The sequence below is a fragment of the Bos indicus genome, chromosome 22 (genome assembly GCF_029378745.1).
Source record: "Bos indicus isolate NIAB-ARS_2022 breed Sahiwal x Tharparkar chromosome 22, NIAB-ARS_B.indTharparkar_mat_pri_1.0, whole genome shotgun sequence".
NCBI classification, from domain to species: Eukaryota; Metazoa; Chordata; class Mammalia; order Artiodactyla; family Bovidae; genus Bos; species Bos indicus.
In genome coordinates this window covers 41,885,022-41,906,609 of record NC_091781.1, presented here as the reverse complement: position 1 = coordinate 41,906,609, position 21,588 = coordinate 41,885,022, and the positions used below count along the sequence as shown (strand labels likewise).

Here is a 21,588-nt window from a genome sequence, read left to right as displayed (position 1 = left end):
GATGATTCAGCAGGTGGTGTGGGGATATTGACTCTGTGTTTGAAAAAAAGTTCCTATCTCACATTACTTGCAGAAATGTTGGCTTAGTCAACGCTCATACCACCTGGAATACGTCCACTCTCGTCTGATCTTAGAAGTTAGGCAGAGTCAGGCCTGGTTAATGCTTGGACGGGAGAAATGTTGATTTAAAAGCCTAAATGTTTTTCTTTCTGGCTTACTTCACTCTGTATAATAGGTTCCAGTTTCATCCACCTCATTAGAACTGACTCAAATGTATTATTTTTAATGACTGAGTAATACTCCATTGTGTATATGTACCACAGCTTTCTTGTCCATTCATCTGCTGATGGACATCTAGGTTGCTTCCATGTCCTGGCTATTATAAACAGTGCTGCGATGAACATTGGGGTACATGTGTCTCTTTCCCTTCTGGTTTCCTCAGTGTGTATGCCCAGCAGTGGGATTGCTGGATCATAAGGCAGTTCTATTCCCAGTTTTTTAAGGAATCTCCACACTGTTCTCCATAGTGGCTGTACTAGTTTGCATTCCCACCAACAGTGTAAGAGGGTTCCCTTTTTTCCACACCCTCTCCAGCATTTATTACTTGTGGACTTTTGGATCGCAGCCATTCTGACTGGTGTGAAATGGTACCTCATAGTGGTTTTGATTTGCATTTCTCTGATAATGAGTGATGTTGAGCATCTTTTCATGTGTTTGTTAGCCATCTGTATGTCTTCTTTGGAGAAATGTCTATTTAGTTCTTTGGCCCATTTTTTGATTGGGTCATTTATTTTTCTGGAGTTGAGCTGTAGGAGTTGCTTGTATATTTTTGAGATTAGTTGTTTGTCAGTTGCTTCATTTGCTATTATTTTCTCCAATTCTGAAGTCTGTCTTTTCACCTTGCTTATAGTTTCCTTTGTTGTGCAGAAGCTTTTAAGTTGAATTAGGTCCCATTTGTTTATTTTTGCTTTTATTTCCAATATTCTGGGAGGTGGGTCATAGAGGATCCTGCTGTGATGTATGTCGGAGAGTCTTTTGGAGTCTGTGGGAGAGGGAGAGGGTGGGATGATTTGGGAGAATGGCATTGAAACATGTATAATATCATATATGAAACAAGTCGCCAGTCCAGGTTCGATGCACGATACTGGATGCTTGGGGCAGGTGCACTGGGACGACCCAGAGGGATGGTATAGGGAGGGAGGAGGGAGGAGGGTTCAGGATGGGGAACACATGTATACCTGTGGTGGATTCATTTTGATATATGGCAAAACCAATACAATATTGTAAAGTTAAAAAATAAAATTAAATTTAAAAATAAATAAATAAACAAAAGCCTAAATGTTGTAAAAAAATAAAATGGTATATTAGAATACATCATTCCCTATCACCCAGGGCATTCCCATGAGTACTTGAGGTTAAGTTGTAAAATGTATTTGCCTATGGATCAACTCTGTCCTCAGCCGTATTGACCCCACGATTTGTATCTGAGTGGGTGCTGTCAACTACACATGTAACACACTGATATTGGCACATCTTCCATTTGCTTACCTGGCCCCTTTGATAACCAGAGACTTGTACTTTGCAGATAGCTGGCTGGGCTTGGGGGTGCAAGACTTTGTTGTGGAAGGAAGCTAAGTTCCCTTGACTGCCCATCCATACCACCCAAGATGAGATAAATGGCCCTACAATGTATTCCCATGGCAACTCCTATTTCCTGTCCTGATTGTTATCGCTGTTGACTGTTCTGTGTCTCCTGCTGGACTATCAGTTTCAAAAGATCAGGAGTTCTGTCTGCTTTGGTCACCTCTGCATTTATTCCAGAGTTTGGTCCATCCAGATGCTCAACAATGCTGGAAAAATGTATAAACAAGCACACTGTTGCCTCTATGAATAGAAATAACAGAGGTTGGTAGGGGAAAAGGTAAAGACAGCTGTGTAATAGCAATGATAGCAGGCCTTAATGAACAATCTGGGCTAAATAGGAGATGTGTGTATCTGTGGTTTCTGAGAGGGTCCAGACAAATTAGAAGAAAGCATGGGAAGGTGCCAGCCCAGGTCAGGATGATGGCACATGGAAAACAAGATAACATAATAACCACCCCTTTCAGAATCCTTACATCACACAGGCACTGTGTTAAACACTTTATGTGCAATATTCCATTTACTTCTCACAGCAACCTTAAGGGCTAGTTGATATTATTATCATAATTTTCCAAGTGAACAAACTGAGGTTCAGAAAGGGTAAATAACTTTTACAAGTTCACTAAGCTAGTAAGCGGCAGACTCAAAATCAAGCTTGTTTGACTCCTAACTGCTTCCCATAGACTGAACTGAGTCTAATGAAGGAATGCCATTTAGGAATAATAAGATTCTACATCCCCAGATCAACATCCTGGCTTTTCAGTCTTGTCCTACCCACTTCATTAAGACAGCCAGCAAGAACAATTCAAAGAAGAATAGCCCTAGCAAAGCAAACCCAGCCACTAGAGACCTTAGCCCTCCCAGAAGGTGGGAAGTGATTTCTACTGCTCTTGTCCCAGGACCCACCTGGTCAGTACTTCCACGTTGCAAAAGGATACCTTCTAGATAGATGCTGTTCTCCATCTCCCCAGTAGGCAGGCCTGCTTTTACACCCTCGTGTAATTTACATAAGAGCATGGAAGGCCTAAGCTCTGGACACCCACAAAGAGCTCACCTGGCCCAGATGAGATGCTTCATCAGCCTGTAGCCACCTGCTCATCTTTTGCACTGGACCACACTTTAGTCTTACCAATGGCAAACTAGTACTCACTATTAACCAACTGCATCGTTGCAATTGATGGTCTACATTTTTAATTTGCCATGACTAGTTGTCTCGGGGTTGCAAAGAGTTGGACACGATTGAGCGACTGAACTGAACTGAACTGAACTGAGCTGTCTCATTCTACAGCAAGTAAGTAGTATCAACCTGGGCAATAATTACTTGGCTTCAGTTAAAGGTATCTGGGTCTCCTAAGTGAATTATAGGAACTGGTGTCAGTATTCTTTAGTTTCTTTTCCATATTAGCATATAGTTTAAAGTTTGCAAAAATTACCAAAGCTGAAAAAAATGGAGCAATTTCCTTTGTTTAAATTGTCCATTTCTACCAATACTTATGATGAATAGATAAAAGGCAAAAATTTCCCAACACTTTTAATAAATGTTATGATTTGAATAATGATTCTAAGAGGTTCGAGTTCCTAATTGGAAAAAAGTGACAGAAAATCAATGAGCTGCGTGGGGGAATGAAAATAAACTACTTAAATTAGCTTTGTGTGCCCAATGGGTGTTCTAATCCTAAAAAACCAAAACTAACAAGAGTAATTTTAGGAGAGAATAGTGCCTATGCAGGTGTTTCTGACTCACACAAATGATTTTATATAGGAATCAAACATACATGTGGTCAGTAAATCCCAAGAAGTGACCACCCTAGAAGGAAAATGAAATTGGTGAAATAGATCGTTTTTTTCTGTGACCTACACTCACATAAGATGGCATTGACCTTCTTAATATAAAAAACAGTGACGTTAATTCCATCAGATGGGTTTTTGGCTCAGTCCATCTCTTACAGAAACATGTAGCTCAGTTCCCTCAAGGAAAAGCTGGTCACCACTCCATGGCCCCTCTTCAGTGGGCAGGTTCTTTAGCACGGAATCTGGAGGTCAGAAGGAGCAGGACCTCTCTCTTGTTCACTTAGAGAGCTAAAAAGCAGCTTTTTCTGGAAAAGGTTTGACAATCTCTGTCTAGAGTGTAAAGAGAAGGACTGGGAAAAGAGACCCCCGAGGAGCCTTCTCAGACTGATCAGTCTTGGTACTGGCAGACCTGGTGTTCCTGCTCTTCTCTTTATTGGTTGTGCATTGCAGACACTGTGTACTTTAGAAACTGAAGCTTTATGGCAACCCTGCCTTGAGCAAGCCTATCAGAGCCATTTTTCTAAGAGCACTTGCTCACTCTTTGTCTTTGTGTCACATTTTGATAATTTTCACAATATTTCACATTTTTTCATTGCTCTGTGTTTTCATTTGTTATGGTGTTGTGTAATCAGTGATAATGTTACCACTAGGACTCACTGGGGGTTCAGATGATGATGAACATTTTTTTTCAGCCGTGAACTGTTTTTAAATTAAGGTATGTACATTGTTTTTAGGGCTTCCCCGGTCACTCCATTGGTAAAGAATTTGCCTGCAATGCAAGAGACCCTGGTTCAATTCCTGGGTCAGGAAGATCCCCTAGAGAAGGAACAGGCTACCCACTCCAGTATTCTTGGGCTTCCCTGGTGGCTCAGTTGGTAAAGAATCCACCTGCAATGAGGGAGACCTGGGTTCAATCCCTGGGTTGGGAAGACCCCCTGCAGGAGGGAGTGGACAGAGGAGCCTGAGGGGCTACGATCCATGGGGTTGCAAAGAATTGGATGTGACTGAGTGACTTTCACTTTCACATTGTTTTTAGACATGATGCTGTTGCACACCTAATAGACTACAGTGTGATGTAAACAGAAATTTTATATGCACTGGTAATCTAAAAAAGTCTTGTGACTAGATTTATTTCAGTGGTTCGGAACCAAACCCGCATTATCACTGAGACACAGACCTATTATGAGTTGAGGATCTAGAAGCTGATTCCCTTAAACTCTTCATATTCTGCTTGTCTTGCCAAGTTCTTATGTACCCCACCCAATGTGGAGTTTCTTGTTTTTATATAAGACTGCTGGTGAAAAGTGAAAGTGTTAGTCACTCAGTTGTGTCTGACTCTTTGTGACCCCATGACTGTATCCTGTCAGGCTCCTCTGTCCATGAGATTCTCTAGGCAAGAATACTGGAGTGGGTGGGTAACCATTCCCTTCTCCAGAGATCTTCCTGGCTCAGAGATCAAACCTGAGTCTCCTGCATTACAGGCAGATTCTTTACCATCTGAACCACCAGGGAAGCCCATGAGACTGCTTAAGGACTGTCGTTAATGAAACCTCATGGGGACTAATTCATAGACAAGGGTACGCTCATTGAGTATCTGAGTCAATGCAGTTTAGCCCACTTAAGACCTTCTGTTTATGAAGTCAAATAACCCTGAGTCAAATCCTGGCTCAAGGTACTGTGTGACTGCAGAAAAAATTATTCACCCTCCCTCAACCTCAGTCCCTTCATCTTTTAAGAGAAGGGACTATCAAGACTTTCTTTGTAATGCTATTGTGAGGATAAAATGAAATAATATGACTACTTCTTTGCATTTAAATTTCTAGCAGTCAGTTGATGAATTGTCATAGATGATGCAAAACTCAACTCACATAAATTAGTGGCAAAATGACCAACACATGTGACCCCAAAATCTTTTACTAAAAACTCAGCTTTCTCTGTACAGTATGTGACTTCAAGGAAAGGCTCCCTGACGAAGACACTCAGAGATACAGCTCAGTCATGTTTGTTTGGAGTTTGGGATGTACTTTGAAGAGTAGAATAGTTCAAGACTTTTAGATTACATAATGAAAGACATCTGACCATAAACTGGTGAAAGAAGATGGAGGGATTTCTGCAAAATATATCTTCGCACCCTAATTTACTATCAGTTATGTCATGAATACAGAGAATAGCTAACTTCTATGTAAATAAACAATAATATTAAAAGTTAATTAATTGTAATGGTACGAAATAGTTAAATCTGAACAAATTAAACTGGAAGTTATGTGGTTCACATAGTCTCCTCTTAGATATCAGACAATGTTGATAAGCACAAAACACCCATAAAAACGAAGGCTCTGAGGCCTGCCAGAGAGCGTCTCATAGACACAACTCATTCATTCAAGTTACAGCAGTAGGTCAATTCAGTTTAGCATGATAGCTCATAACTGTCCAGGCTGTTGTATTTACTGAGCCATGCACTGCCCTTTCTTCAAGCATGCTTGAGAAAATTACTTGTAAGACTGTTTCTCTTCTGGGCACAATCAAGTGCTTTAGAATGAACTCCATAACTGCAGATTCAACATTGCATTAGGCTTGGTAATAATATCAAAAAATATTGCTTTAATAATGCCTTGAAGTTGCCTGGAATTCCGTTACATTCCTTCTCCTAGTAATTCAGCCAGATAACCTTTTTCTGTGAGTATGTTGTGAGCACAAAAGAGCAAGGTCTGATTTCAGGGATGAGAAAAACCTCAAGGCTATGGCAGGAGAACTAGAAATTACACTCTCTAAAGGAGTTGGCTCTTTGCAGGGAGACCACTGCCCTCACCCAGGACCTAGTATACCCTTCACAGGGATAAAACAGGGCTGTGTGATCAGGAGAGGCTTCCCAGTGGGTGGTTTTGTTCCTTTTCTAGGACCTTCCAGGTATTCCTCTCCATTGTCAAGTTTACACAAACCTTCAGGGAGGTTCTCTCCAGTGTGTTCTCCTTGCCAAGTGTGTCGAAGTGCTTTGAAAGCTATAAAGCACCATACAAATGTAAGGGCTGCACATACCGTGTGTGTGCCCAACGTGATGCCAGGTGCTGCCGGGGGTATGAGAGAATCAAGCAATGTGGAAAACACAGAGATATTCATCCCCAGAGCCAATGTTTCCAGAAATGGAAATACCTGCCACTGGTGGTAGCTGGGATGGTTTTAGATGATATAGTGCAGGAATATTTTTTATTATAGTAGTATAATTTATATTTCAATAGGTATATATTTATTATAAAGTATATTAACATACCTGTGATATTATATAATAGGTATTATTGTGAAGGACAAGGCTAAGTAAAAGTTAGTTGATTCAGTTGAAGTATAGAAAAAATAATAGTATGGGGCCATGTAGACATGATAAGAGTTATGAAGATAGGAAATAGATTACTGAGATTTGGAGAATATTCAGGTGCAGAGGAAAGGATAGGTTTGGCTTGCTCTACGTGAGGCAGAAAGTGAGAGGCAGTGCTAGGACTGTTTGCTCATGACTTCTAACCCCCAGGATCTTCCTGGTGTTTTGACTGTTGTGGGGACTTCTTCCCTTTCTACTGGTCATATTTCCACTTCAAGCATTTGTTCACCCTGAAGAAGGTATGAAGCTTTCTTATGTATATCAGTTGAAGAGCTTAATCTAGATTGTGAAGTGTTAAAATCTTCAACAGTGCATTTCAGACGTAGGTGGTCTTAAACATGTTATTATCGGTAGCTCGTAGTACAGGTGCTATGAACACTGAGCTCAGGTCGAGAATGGGACCTTTCCCTGGCCCTCGGCAGAGCCTCAGAAGCTGGACACTAGAGAGAAGCAGCAGCATCTAAGCCAACTCAGCCTGTGATGTGCCTCCTGGTCTACAGACTAGGATCACCACCATTTCCAGTTCCCATCCACATAAAAAGCAAATGAGGGAGAATAAAAGTAGGAAAGCTTGGATAAAACACTGAAAAAGAAGTCCCTGTCTACAAGAATGTAGTCTAATTCCTATCTACCACTCACTTGGCATTGTGCTTACGTAATTTCTGAGCCTCAGACCTCTGTTTGGCTTCCCTGATGGCTCAGCCGTAAAGAATCCACCTGCAATGCGGGAAATGCAGGTTTGATCCGTGGGTGGGAAAGGTTCCCTGGAGGAGGGTATGGCAATGCGCTTCAGTATTCTTGCCTGGAGAATCCCATGGACAGAGGAGCCTGGAAGGCTATGACCCATTGGGTCACAAAAAGCTGGACACAACTGTAACGACTAAGCGTGTATGCATGCAGACCACTATTAGTAAGCATCCTTATGCTTGTTTTACAAATGAGGTAGCAGAAATTTAAGGTAAATTAACTTGCCCAAATAGAAAAGTTGGGTCTCAGTTCCAGCCCTATCTGACTGCAAAGTAACCAGATCCATGTTTAATATGATTTTATTCATGGAAAAATAAGAGATATGAAATTATATTGAATAATACAAGAACATGAAATGTACTGTTAAATTAGATAGTAGAACCTTTTAGAGCTAAAGGAATTCCAAGCAGGACAAATCATTGTTTCATTCATTTATCTGTCTAAACTCATTTTGGATTCCTCACTATGTGCCAAGCACTTGGTATTAATTTGAAGTAGCGCTAAGCAAACTATAGTCATTTGGTGAAATCTGGCCCACTGCTTGTTTTTGTAAATAAAGTTTTATTGAAACGCAGCCACAGCTATTTGTCCATGAACATCCGGTGGCTGCTTTTGTGCTATAATAGCAGAGGTAAATATTTGAGACAGAGTCTTTTGGGCTTGAAACACCTGAAATATTTATTATCTTTAATAATTAAATTATCTTTAATAGCAAAAGGTTGCTGACCTTTGATCTAAGAGTTTTAGAAATTTTCATATAAGCAGTGCAACTTGATTAATAAAGGAAGATTAAAACTCTGAGTACAGGAGAGGAGGTCACAAACTCTATATTTTAATGTGGCCCCACTGCTTCGTCTTTATTTCACCTACAGAAAATAGCTGTGCCTTTGACCTTCATTTTTCTAGTTTGTAAGATAGAGAATACCACCTGGTCAAATTGCCTTACTTGTTTCAGTGGGTGGAATGACACAGTGAGTGATAAATAACAATTAATAACTATATTTTGTTGCATATTTGTTGACTAGGTATTTTTTTTCTAAGCAATTTACAGGCACTATCTTATGTAAGTGAAAGTGGCTCAGTTGTGTCTGACTCTTTGTGACCCCATGGACTATACAGTCTATGGAATTCTCCAGGCCAGAATACTGGAGTGGGTAGCTTTTCCCTTCTCCAGAGAATATTCCCAACCCAGGGATTGAACCCAGGTCTCCTGCATTGCAGGTGGGTTCTTTGCCAGCTGAGCCAACAGAGAAACCCAAGAATACTGAAGTGGGTAGCCTATCCCTTCTCCAGCAGATCTTCCCAACCCAGGAATCAAACTGGGGTACCCTGCATTGCAGGCAGACTCTTTATCAACTGAGCTACCCGGGAAGCTCTATGTAACTCAGTTAAAGTGTTGCTTGATACAAAGGAGTATACTTTGTATACATATTCCATGCTCTTATGTAAATAAAGTATACTATGTAAACATAGTATAGAAGCAGTTGATGTGCTTTTTCCTGTTGTCTTTCTGGGAGTTTAATCTTTGTTCTCATTGGCTCCAGTTTGGCATGTTCCTGGGGTGGAGAGACATTACTTTGCCAACAAAGGTTCGTCTGGTCAAGGCTATGGTTTTTCCAGTGGTCATGTATGGATGTGAGAGTTGGACTGTGAAGAAAGCTGAGCGCCGAAGAATTGATGCTTTTGAACTGTGGTGTTGGAGAAGATTCTTGAGAGTCCCTTGGACTGCAAGGAGATCTAACCAGTCCATTCTGAAGGAGATCAGCCCTGGGATTTCTTTGGAAGGAACGATGCTAAAGCTGAAACTCCAGTACTTTGGCCACCTCATGTGAAGAGTTGACTCATTGGAAAAGACTCTGATGCTGGGAGGGATTGGGGGCAGGAGGAGAAGGGGACGACAGAGGATGAGATGGCTGGATGGCATCACTGACTCGATGGACGTGAGTCTGAGTGAACTGCGGGAGTTGGTGATGGACAGGGAGGCCTGGCGTGCTGTGATTCGTGGGGTCGCAAAGAGTCAGACACGATTGAGTGACTGATCTGATCTGAGGGAAAAAATCAGAGACAAACAAGAAGATTATCCTTAGGTTATGAGATACAAAGGCAGATTGCACAGCAAGGCAAGTTGCAGGTTGGATAATTTCCTTGCAATAATATTTAAAATTTTTGTGGCTTCTTTTGGAGTACTGGAGAGGGAAGTAAGCATGGAGGATCCAGTTTATAACCATGTCACACACTGGGGAGCAAATATAACCTGATGCTCAGGTGACTAGGCTGCCTCTAGGGAAGGAGGATGTAAGGATAGTAAAAGGCCAATAGCCTGTCCCTTTCCTTGCCAGCAAATTGTAGGAAGAAGTGAGCTAAGACAAAAAAAGAGCAACTGGAACAGGATGTTGTAAATTTCCTCACTCTGGGCTTCAGGGAGGGAAGGAGGCAGTTATGTCACATAAGTAAGGCCTTAACTGAAGGAAGGGGGTTCTCCTTCAGGCCACTGAGGCACTTAGACAAGGATATCTTGGATGGCCCCAGAATTCATCTGGGTGTGTTGTAACCAGTGCCCCAAACCTTGAGTTTCATGATCTCCTGATATCCTGTAAAACTCACATCTAGGTGTCTAGTGTGCAGGGCACCTGCATCCCTACTTAGGGAAGAAGCCTCTGAGGGCCTGGCATTTTCAGAAAGAGAGAATGAACTGAAGAGATGGTTTAATTTTTAGATTCAGTAGCAAGATTGCATATTGAGTTTCCCTCTTCAACCCCCCCAGCCCTGCCACTATTCCCACTAATGGTGATGGAGGAGTGGGGAGATCAGATTAATTTTTGTCTACATTATTTACATTTGTATATATTAAAATTGTATGTGTATTATAAATATTACAATTACATATATTACTATATATATATATATACATATATATTCTGTACAAACAAGTTGTATCACCAGCTAGAAGTTACGACCCTTTTATATTAGCATCCTCTGCACCTTCACTCATCTGTCTGGTTCCAGAGCCAAGATGTCATTGAAAACTTTAGACTTACACACACTTAGAGAGGGCTGTTTCTAACATCATTGTGACTGTAATTGTAATTGTTAGGATACAGGTTATCATGTTAAAATTCAAACAGCAGACATTACCACTGAGGCTGGAACCAGTATCTCAGAAGATACCAGATGTATGCCAAGGTGAAGCAGTGTTCTAGAAATCAGTTCATAAAAGCAGCAACGGGCTACTAATGTAGAATACCCAAACCACAGGCCACTCTGGGGGTCACAGGGCAAGGAAGGGAACTGTCCTTCATGGACATGCATTTTTACCCTTCGGTGTTCTCAGTTTCACCTTAAAGAAAAAGGTACAAAGTGGAGTTGGAATTGGAAGGACTCTAGACCAGGAGGAGAGCTTGCATGGAGGTGTTTCTCTCCTGGCTCTGCAGTCTGAGACCAGTTGCTCAGAACTGGTGGTGAGGGAAGAGGAGGTGGCGTTGGCCCGCAGATGGGGAGGGGAAAGCGCGAGGGCTGGAGAGGTGAGGTCTCTGACTCACGGTCATGGAGAACTGGTGAGGAAGAACGGAGCTTTTCTTCCTGTGGAAAAGTCTAAGGTACCTTTGGAAACCCTAGCTGTGGTCTAACTAGCTGGAAAACCCTCCCCATGCCAGAAAGAGAAGGAAGGCTGTGTCCTTGGACACCATCTGCTGAGCACGTCCTGGCACCTGCCGGCTGCCCAACTCTGAGCAATTTGAAAGTTGTGAGCAATTTGAAAGTTGTGTGTTTTAAGCTCAAACTTCAGTTCTGACTCTGTGTTCCTACCAGGAAGTTGTTTCTCTCCTTCCTGGAGAGGGCTGAGAGCTCTCTGAACATTTCAGTAAGGAGGAGAAGCTGTCAAGACAGTTCATCTGGAGCTTCCAGATGGGAGGAAAAATATATTTTTTTTAAGTAGGCAGAGTTGTGAAGTGTATATAATGAGGCCTGACTTTGGCACCTGGACACAGAGCCTTCATTCCAAATTTCTTCTAGCAGGTAGACAGATTTCCAAGTTATAAACTACAGGACTAACTGAAATGTAGCTGAGTCTGGGGTGGAAGCCAGCCATGCCTGGTGACTCCACCTACAGAGCAAGTGAGGAGAAGAACCGATCACCAGTGGGATTTAGGCTGAGGATAGTCAGGCAGTGTTTGTTCCACAAACATTCGTTTGTATGCCTTGGTCTTGGTGAGATTCTTAAAAAGAAAAAGATGGATTTGGATAGATTTTCACTGTACTGTCTACATTTTCTATAATGAGCATATATTTCTTTGCTTCTCATAAAAAATCTTTAACAAATAGAAGTAAAAATCTTGGATCTTAATAGCCAACTACAGCCCTTGCCTTTAAACTGTGGTGAGGAATGGGGAGAGGTGAGGGAACAATGATGCTTAATTTATAAAATAAATTCTATAATTTAAAAAAATGGAGATGAAACCAAAGACTCCCTTCATTCTTTGATCATCTTCTATTTTTCTTCTTTAGTCTTACTTCTTTCCTTCCTTGTTCCCTTATCAGCCTGAACCAGCATACAGATAGGACTCTCAGGGAAGCCTGTTCATGGTGGGAAAGAAGAAGCCAATTTTTTCTGGGTTCTCATCAATGCCATGCTCCTCCAACACTGTGTTTGTGCGAGACTGTTTATTACATTATTGTTTATGGTGCTTTTAAATTGGAAATAGCCTTTATTTCCATCATTAGAAGAGTTGTTAAAGAGTTTAAGGTACTCTATACAATGAAATACCATGTAGACTAGAGCAAGTCTCTATGTGTTTTTATTATTTTAAAAAATTTTAAGTAGTTTGTAAAATAGCAAATGGGAAATTAAAAAAAAACACAAGTCATTCAATTTGCCACCACTCAAAAATACCCAACAAGAAAAAGACAGGCTGCTGCTGCTGCTGCTAAGTCGCTTCAGTTGTGTCTGACTCTGTGCGACCTCATAGACGGCAGCCCACCAGGCTCCCTCGTCCCTGGGATTCTCCACGCAAGAACACTGGAGTGGGTTGCCATTTCCTTCTCCAATGCATGAAAGGGAAAAGTGAAAGTGAATCGCTCAGTCATGTCTGACTCTTAGTGACCCCATGGACTGCAGCCCATCAGGCTCCTCAGTCCATGGGATTTTTCCAGGCAAGAGTACTGGAGTGGGGTGCCATAGCCTTCTCTGAAAAGACAGGCATCCAAATACAAATATGGATGCTTTAAAAAGATTTCCCAAAAGAGAATATCAACATGGCTACCAAACATAAAAAATGTCCAGCATTTTAGTTAATAGTCAGGGAAATGAAAAAAAAATAGGGAAATGAAACTTAGAACCACAGTGCGATACCTCTATAAGCCAATTAGATGGACTACAATGTAAATGCTTGATAATATAAATTATTAGAGAAGATATGGAACAACTGGAACTCTTATACACTAGTGTTGAGGATGTAAATTAGTACAACTGCATCAGAAAAACAGTGGCATTCTGTACCCAAGTTTAAGAAATACATATTCTTATGACTCAGAAATTCCATTCTTAGGAATATATCCTAAAGAAATTCATGCATAAATATAACAGGATATATATATATATATATATATATATGATAATTTTATAAGAGCTTATGTGAAAGAGCTAGAAATAGGCAGCGACTCAAATAACCATCAATGGTAGGGTCAATAAATAAGTTGTAATGGGTTTACGCTATAGAATACTATACTGAAAGAAAATGAACTAATCATAGCCCTGGGAAATGATTTGGATTAGTCTTAACATACATACTATTAAGGAAAAAGCAAGAAAAATAACAATACCTATAATATGAGTCCATTTATGTAAAGTTCAAAAAGTAGGCCAGATTAGATGATATTGTCTAGACTTGCTAGAATAGAAAGTTAATTCATAAAATAAATCAAGGAAATAATCATAGTAGTTAAAATTGGCATAGGGAGTGAGTTAAAGTTGATGAGCAATAAGAAGTCTGTGAGTCTGTGATTGCTATAGACACAGTGGGGGCCTCTGGTATTTGGGGTGCTGGTCATCTGCTGGTTTTCTCCTGGCAGTGGTTACTCAGGGGTTCATTTTTAGAACTGACATATGTAAAATGTGATCATATTCTGTCCTAATATTTCTCTGTGTATCTTTTATCTTTATATGTGTGTGTGTGTGTAAAGATACTGAGCTTTTCATGTGCTTATTGGTCATCCATATGCCTTCTTTTATGAACTGTATGTTCAACTATTTTGTTGATGTTAAAATTGTTTTATTTAATTTATATGACTGAATGGTAAAGGAAGATATTTTATATATTTAGCATACTAGTTCCTTGTCAAATGTATAGTCATATGTATATATGTTTTCTGCTCATCTGTGGCTGTCATTCTCATTTAAAAATTTTGACTTTAGAGTTGAAAAAGTCTTTAAATTTGATAAAGTTCAATTGACCAGCTTTTCTTCATTGTCTTTTGTCTCTTTTAAAAGAAAATCTTTGTTTATCCCATGTTTGTGTGAAGGTTTCATCCTATGATTTCTCTTGAAAATATTATGATTTTAACTTTTATGATTAAGTCTATGATCCAGTTTGAGTAATTTTTATGTCTGGTGTATGCTAATGACAAAGTTTCATTTTTCCCATACTAAAACCCAGTTGTTCTAGCAGTGTATGATTTCAAATTTTTATTATATATTGTTTTTAAAATTTCACTTTCCATTTGTTCATTATCTGTTTTTAGAAACAGTTGATATTTGTGTCTTGACTTTGTATTCAACAACCTTGCTGTACCAGTCAGGATCCAGTCAGGAAATAGAAACTATAGCAGTAATTTAAACAATTTTAATAAAATGTTTATTTATGTTATAAAATATTGTAGTAACAAGGTTAGCTACCAAAAAGAGTTTCATTTACTTCATATTGTATTGCCTTGTTTTTAAGATAAACTATAATTTCTTCTGCAGGTCAAATCTACTGTAAAATCTAATAATACATTTTTATTTCAGATATTGTACTTGCATCTCTAAAAGTTCATTTGCTTTTTTATATGTTTGATTTCTCTTCTCATTATAGTTATTTTTCTATAAATATGAGTATATTGCTATAACAACTGTTTCAACTTTTAACTCATCCTTGCCTGAGAGTTCCATAATTTCTGTTATCTCTGTGTCTGTTTCTATCAGCTTAATTTTCTCCTAAGCTAATGGGATTGTGCTCCATTACTCTTGCCTGGAAAATCCCATGGATGGAGGAGCCTGCTAGGCTACAGTCCATGGGGCCGCTAAGAGTCGGACACGACTGAACGACTTCCCTTTCACTTTTCGCTTTCATGCATTGGAGAAGGAAATGGCAACCCACTCCAGTGTTCTTGCCTGGAGAATCCCAGGGACAGGAGAGCCTGGTGGGCTTCCATCTATGGGGTCGCACAGAGTCGGACACGACTGACGCGACTTAGCAGCAGCAGCAGCAGCAATGGGATTGTGGATCCCATTCTTTTGATTTTTATCCTAGTAATTTTTGGTTGGATGCTGCACATTTTTAATATGTTATCTAGTTGAATGTCTTAATTGTATTGTCTTCCTGTAAAGAACTTTGAAATTTGCATTGAAAGACATATATTTTTCTATTACTTTGAGGTCACTAAGTCCTCATTTTAGGATTTGTGAGGATTACTGTACAGTAGACTAGACATAGATCAGCCCTATTACTAAATCATGACTCCTCTGGGTGTCCACAAAATTGTCCAGATGTTCACTGTGGACACCTTGTTCCAGCTCACTGAAGCTAGAATAACTCTCAGTCCTATGGGAGGTCTGACAATTGTTCTGCCTTCACAATTTAGTCAATCGTTGCTCTGTCTTGTGGAGTTTCACTCTATTTATGCGCAACTTTGTACTTACCAAAGACTCAAGGTAACCTTTATGCAGATTTCTAGAGCCCTTTTATTGTGTACCTTAATTCTTTCTGAAGCTCCACCCATGGTTTCCAGGCATTTCATCTTCCTGAATATCGGACTTGTATTTTTTTAGTTGTAATTAAAAAAATATTTGTTTATTTATTTATTTTATTTTTGGCTGTGCTGGGTTTTCACTGCTGCTCTGGCTTTTCTCAGTTGCAGCAATAGGGGCTTCTCTAGTCTTGGTGCTTGAGCTTCTCATCGTGGTGGCTTCTCTTGCTGCGGAGCACGGCCTCTACGGTGCATGGGGTCAGTAGTTCCGTGCTCCCTGGCTCTGGGCAGGGGCTCAATAGTTGTAGCACACAGGCTTAGTTGCACCGCAGCATGTAGGATTTTCTCAGATCAGGGATTGAACCCATGTCTCCTGCATTAGCAAGCAGATTCTTTACCACTGAGCCACCAGGGAAGCCCTGATGTACATTTTAATAAGGGTGTCAACCTATAATTGCTTATCCTTTCTCTACTGTTGGTCTCTACTCTTGGTCTGCCCGAAATTGCTTCAGGCAGAAAACCGTAACAATTGTAGAGATCACCTTACTTATTTCCCCCTCTCAGGGATCCCAATCTGCGTTTCCTGTTTTGCAGCGTCTGCAAATGATTATTTCATATATATTGTCCCGTTTTCCAGCTGATTATCATGGGAAACTAAATGTATATAAACTGCTACTTTTTAGCCTATACTGCTACTGCTAAGTCACTTCAGTCGTGTGCGACTCTGTGCGACCCCATAGACGGCAGCTCACCAGGCTCTGCTGTCCCTGGGATTCTCCAGGCAAGAACACTGGAGTGGGTAGCCATTTCCTTCTCCATTTTGGCCTATATATACATAGAATTCTTTCTATATGTTTGAAGCATTTTCAGGATATCTCCATATATTTTTCCTGAGTTATGATGTGTCTTTTTTTGATATAGATTTGCAATCTTTATTTTAAGAAAATATTCTTGCTCATTAGAGCTTGTTCTCTTGGACATCCCTATGTTCACTTCATCATTATTTATAATAGTCAAGTTGTGAAAATAACCTAAGTATCCATCAACAGGTGAGTGAATAAAAAAAGATGTGGCACACACACACACACACACACACACACCAGAATACCACTCAGCTATACAAAGAATGAAATCCTGCCATTTATGACAACACCTTGAAGACATTATGCTAAATGACATAAGTCAGATGAGGGAAAACAAATACCATATGATTTTACTGATATGTTGAATCTAAAAGACAAAACAAATAACAAAGAAAATAAAACAAGAACAAACAAAATAAAACCAAAAGAAAACTTACAGATACAAAGAGTAGACAGTGGTTACCAGAAGGCAGTGGATGAAATGGGTAGCAAGGGTCAGTTGTATGGTGATGGATGATAAATAGACTTGTGGGGATCATTTTGTAGTGTATACAGATGTTGAATTATAATGTGTTGTATAGAAAAATGCAAAAAAAAAAAGCGCCAACCAAGTATTTGTTTATAAATAAGAACATGTGGTGATGAATGGGGAGGGTAAACTCCAGCTGCCATTATTCAGGTTTCACCACTGTTTCCTCTGCTGAATGATGTATCCTTTTGGGTTTCAGTGATTTTAGCAATACTGTGACTCAAAGGGAATCCTTGAAAGTTGCAAAATCCTCTGTTTGTAATCCAGTGGCTAATGCTGTCTTTCCTCAACTCCAGTAGGCTCTCTTAGCAATAAGTAGAAACGCCACAAAATTCACTGTTTAAATTATCATTCACTCTGTAGTGAAAGGAGGCTTTCTATCTACAATTGCACTAGGGTTGTAGGCATGCCTTGGAGAAGGCAATGGCACCCCACTCCAGTACTCTTGCCTGGAAAAATCCCATGGATGGAGGAGCCTGTTAGGCTGCAGTCCATGGGGTCGCTAAGAGTCAGACATGACTGAGCGATTCATTTTCACTTTTCCCTTTCATGCATTGGAGAAGGAAATGGCAACCCACTCCAGTGTTCTTGCCTGGAGAATCCCAGGGACGGGGGAGCCTGGTGGCTGCCGTCTATGGGGTCGCACAGAGTCGGACGCGACTGAAGCGACTGAGCAGCAGCAGCAGGCATGAAGTGGGCCCCCGGGTGATCAAGCCACCTTGTTTATATAGACAGGTGTTGTTAACAATAAAAGATGATGGGAACCTGCTTAAGCTCTACCTGCGTAGCTTTCCAGCTATGGAGAATGGAACAGTGCAGGACAGCCCCCCTTCTCCTTCGGTCTGCTTATGTCCCTAGTTCTCATTGTTTCTACGAATTCTTATACTGACTTTTCAGACCTGAGTCACCAGCATGTCGACAGAATTCCATAATTCCTAGGGAGGTTATATGTAGCCATCGTGATTTTTCACATTTTGGGCCACATTGCAAAGCACATGGCTGAGTTCATGGTTTGTGGTTCACAACGTATAGTTTGGAGTTTTGTGTATTTACTTCTATCATTACTATTGAGGTATACTTTCCTTCCATTTTAATTTTTTTAATGTCTTTGATAGGCTTAGTGGGAAAGAATAGAATTAAAATGTCTTACTCTATTATCTTTAACTGAAAGACTATTGTTTTGGAGATATGACCTTGATATAGAGTCAAATACATGGAAACAGATTATAGTAATTAGTTATAGTATATATCCCTTTGTGTTCTAAAAATACACTTTATATTCATAACATATCACTAGGAGTATTCATCCTAGTCGTAACTGAAGTTATGGGCTGAGTAGAATGTATGTAATGTATGTGATTGTGAAATGTTTACAAAGGGCATGAATTAACTAAATGAATTAGCAAAGAAATCAATAAGGATCATTTCATTTTGAAGGAACATAGAAACACTTAAGTCTCTGTGGCCTTTATTGCATTGTGGTTAAGGACCCATGCCACTAACAAGACATCCTGTGGTTAAGAGTGAAATGTCCTTTTATTCTGATCCAATAGCCTTTCATAAAAATTTCCCCATTGAAGACTTTACAGGGAATTTTCTTTCTTAGCTGGAGAAAATATAAGAATTGCCAGGCAGGGAACACTTTGATCCCAAAGATTAGAGGTTACTAGGATAGGACTGGATTAACCACAGTAACAATAAAAAGACAATCCCTGTCTGTGTAGGATGGTTGACGCCTGCTGTCTGGGCTTCTGGGTCTGAGGTTGGCCTGTTCCCGGACTTATTCATTTCCCTAGCTTGTGTTACCATTCCCCTGCCCATTGTTCTCTGCCATCTTCCATGTCCTGAGATGGAGCGTTGATATTTTAGCAATGGTGGTTTATCCCTTAGTATATGCAGGATGGAGGAGGCCAGCAATAAATAATAGTGATAAGCCTGTATGCCAGCTCTTCCTTGCACACACCAAGAAATGGATTAAGGAAACTTCTTTTGGTGGAGTGGAAAGGAAAACACAGAAAAGAAATACAGTGGTGTACATAGCTGTCATACCCGTGTCAGAAATCTAGACAAGAAATGTAAATGTCAGTGGCTCAAAGACTTTCCAGGGGAGAACAAGGTGGCTATAGTACGTCAAGCAGCTGACCCAGGAGTGGAGCTTGACAAGTCATTTTGATGCTGGTCTGGAAAACTCCTTGGAAAGAAACACATTGTTCAAAGAGGACAAACCCCCAAATCAATACAGAGAAGAGAGCTGAGGGAAAAAGTAAAAGTCAGTGAGTGAAGGGAAATGACTGCCCCTGCCCCCTCTCCTGGTCATAACCAGGATCCCAGCAAGTAGAGATGTTTGATTTTTCAGTTGCCAGACTGAGTGGTGCAGGAGAAATGCAGCCTGAAGAGTCAAGCAGACCTGAGATCAAACTTAACTACTTGGACTTGGGCTCTTGGGCAAGTGATTTCTCTCTGCTCATAGAGAAATTCTCAGCTGGCTCTGTTCTGTGGCACTATTCTGAGTTTGGGTTTATCTGTAGTTTACAGATAATTGTATCTTCCCTGTGATGTCATTTGCAGATTGAATGAGATAGTGCCTGTGAAGTGCTAGTCCATAGAAAGTGTTTAGTGAATGCTCATTTCTAATTCTCTGGAGCCTGTCCTCTGTCCCAAAGCTCTTGGAAGTACAGCCTTACCCCAACCTCCTGACTCCTCCTCTTTCTCCTCTTCTTCCTTCTTTTTCTGTTCTGTAAGGAAGGTGAAGCCCTGAGCTGGCAGATAAATTGGGCTCCAGCTCGGGTGAAGCAGAGAGACTTCTTGATGGATTTGTCCCGCACCTGAGGAAGGAAACTGTGCTTGTGCTCCTGGTTTCCATTACTGAGCTGGTCATATTTTATCTTCCCTTAAGTGGCAGCGAGATCCTTCCTGCTCAGGACATCACAGACTCTGACTGAAGGAGAGAGAAGCGAGCACTGAAGCTGGTCAGAATTATTTATATCTGCTATCCTACCAGGCTACCTAAGAGAGGCGCTGGGATCTTCAAGCCTGAGCTTGGGAGTTCTTTAAGTTCTGGGCATGTTTTCACCCAGGTGTGTGATGATGCCAGAAGTGTTCCTTTGCACAGCTTTTATCATGGTGTCCATCTTCTCAGGGCCATCACTAACTCCCCATTGCCCATGAAGTAAATCCTAATCTCCTTACCTTGGGGTCTAGTACCCTCTACTTTCTGACTCCAATTCACTCTCCTTAATTTCCCACTGTTTCTAAGCATGAAGTGATCCATAGTTTAAGCTAAACTCTTCACTATTTCCCTGACCCTCCCTGCATCTTCCTGCTTCCATGCCTTCCTGCTGTTGTTTCTGTGTCTAGAATACTCCTCGGTCCTCCTCCTCCTTCCACAGTCAAGTCATACCTGTTCTGCAAAGCCCAGCTCAAATGCTCACTCCTCCAGAAAGCTTTCTTAGTATGCCTTCTAGCTGGAGGCAGTCTTGCCCTTCTCCAAACTCCTTTGGCTTTCTTTGAGCAGAGTGCCGATATCTGATGCTTAGAATTCTCACTTTTGCAGTACCAGGTTTTTGAATCTTAGTCTTCTTTCCTAATAGAATGTTGGCCCCTTGAAGGTAGAATTTATGCATAATCCCTGTCTATTTTTTCCACAGTGTCTAATGCACATTAAGTGACAAGATGAATGAGTTTGAAGGCAGTAGTTGAGCTGTTGTATGTATATGTAACTGTTGGTGATGCACAGTTTGATATAACAGATATGCCAAATCCCTGTTACGCGTGCCCTCATGGTCCTTTTTGTGCCCGTGACAAAATTCTACTCATATGCCAACCCTTATCAGTAAGTGGGTGTCTAGAGAAGTAGGTTGAGAAAGATTCTAAAGTTGTGCCTTGTGGCAATAGAGTGGAGTGCTATGATTGATTAGTGATGTCTCCCATTATCCTGTGTCAGAATTGATAGAGAGGTGGAATCTTTATGCCACATAACGTCTATTGTCTCCATATTGGTAAAAAGTTACAATAAATGGCATGAATGTACTTGCAAAAAAACTGACTCCCCTAAAATTATAATCACATCACTATAAGAAGAAGTTATGAAAATAACACAAGATTGAAGTATCCAATCTGGCTTCTTCCACTTGGGAGCTATTGATAGTAGCAAATTGCTTCAATCTTTTTTATGTGCATGTACAGTGAGTTAATACCCATTTTACTATCTCGTAGTCAAAGAAAAGGATAGTTCCCCTGGTTATGAGGACAAAATATTATATATATATGTATACATTTATATTTACATACAGATATCTATGTATGTATACATCTATATTTATATACAGATATCCATGTGTGTACATATATACATGTTAATGGGTAATTAAATTCATAAATGATTTATTATTTCTCACTTTGGAAGGCTTGCATAGTCTTCAAATTAAAAAAAAAAAATAGAGAAGGAAAAAGAAACCCACTAAACTAGTATTCTTGCCTGGAGAATCTCATGGACAGAGGAGCCTGATGGGCTACAGTCCATGGGGTCACAAAGAGTCAGACATGATTGAGCAACTGAACAATAATGATTCTTCTTTAACACAGACAATCACTAGTAATAACTTAGTGTACATCCTTCCAGATCCATTTCAGTGATATGCATAGCTTTAAAAATTCTTTCAAGGCCTCTTTTTTCTTTTTATCAATACTGAGCAAACATTTTTGGA

At 40.3% G+C, this 21,588-nt stretch overlaps 1 long non-coding RNA gene across 2 annotated transcripts in view; it reads left to right on the top strand.

The window, feature by feature from the left end:
* LOC139178610 (uncharacterized) overlaps positions 1–21,588 on the top strand; it is a 389,375-nt gene that overhangs the window by 333,565 nt on the left and 34,222 nt on the right. The gene's annotated exons all lie outside the window — the stretch shown is intronic.